This window comes from Phytophthora parasitica, assembly GCF_000247585.1.
Source record: "Phytophthora parasitica INRA-310 unplaced genomic scaffold supercont2.7, whole genome shotgun sequence".
Taxonomy (NCBI): domain Eukaryota; phylum Oomycota; class Peronosporomycetes; order Peronosporales; family Peronosporaceae; genus Phytophthora; species Phytophthora nicotianae.
The window spans coordinates 1067066-1068501 of NW_008648993.1; positions in this window are offsets into that span (position 1 = coordinate 1067066).

Genomic DNA, 1436 nt, shown 5'->3' on the forward strand with positions numbered 1-1436 from the left:
GAGACTCAGTTGTGGATCGTTTCTTAAAAACGGTGGACATTGCTTCGTGTGCTGTATGGGGAAGTAATGCAGAACGGATGCACTGTCGAAGGGAAGCATTCGCATTTCAGACCCGCTTTGGCCAACCAGCACTTTTCCTTACATTGACACCTAATACTGACAACTCGCTGGTAATGGCCCATTACGCTGGCATAACCAGCGTGAGCAGCGCGTTTGATTTACTTGAAGCTAGATTGCCATCCAAGGCCGAGCTGCGTCAGGCAAGCCTAAAAAACGACTGCATTTCAACTCGATTATTTATGCGAGCGATTGACGCGTTTATTAGACACGCACTTGGTATAGACCCTAAGAGTAAGAAACCACTCAAGTCGCCAGGCCTGTTCGGTACAGTTTGCGCATATTTTGGCATGGTTGAGACTCAAGGGAGGGGCACGCTTCACATACATTTTTTGATCTGGCTTTCCGATTGCCCGCGTAATTCGGCTGAAGTAGAAACAATTTTGTTGAGTCCGGAGGGAGACGCATTTCGTGAGTCGGTGAAGGAATACGCTAAAAGCATAGTCTCGAATCAGCTTCCACTTTCGGTCGACAAAGGGACATGCAGATGTTGCGGAGCTAGCTACGAAAATTTAATTGGTCTGAAGATAGATCCCCATTCTAGACAGGATCCCTGTAGTGGTTTGTTTAGTACCGAAGCAAAGAAGCGGATCAGTGAACCTCTTCTTGTTGAGTGCGGGGGATGCCACACGAAATTCAGTTCGCAGCATGTGTTGCGTCAAGTCTTGTTGGAGAACCGAAGGTTAATGCCGGCGTGGAATGGTCATCTGAGTAAGGATGAAGCGGAGCACCAAGCGAAAATCGAAGCGGTTTCACGTAATACGCTCGAAGAAGCTATTTACTTAGTGGATGAACGGGAGCGTTACTACGAACGTATAAGTCCCGATGATATCAAAGAAACACCTGAGATGACCTTTAGCCAAGCGACTGAGTTTTTGCAGTCGATAAACTTTCCAAGTATGTGTTACAGTAAAGCCGATCAAGATATTTTTCAAAATGATGAAATCACGAGAAAAATTGAATCGACCCCTCCGTCGCCTATGGATAGCCGAATGGCTAGGTCGTCAGTGGATTATATGGTTTCTTGCTTAGTTGTATTGCTCAATCAGCACTGGTGGGGACATACGACTAGTTGCTTTAAGGCGTCGAGGAATAGTCGTGATGCTAGCGAATGCAGGTATCAGTACCCGCGTGAGCGTGTGGAATATGCTTCATTCAATGCTTCTGGTGTTGTACTTCCGCGAAACCTTGCTCAAGAATATATCAATGGTTTCAACTATACACTTATGGCAACATTTAAGTGTAATCATGACATACAGTTACTACTGGGTGGAACCGATGCGCTCGATCGTATTTACTACGCCTGTAAGTATGTCACG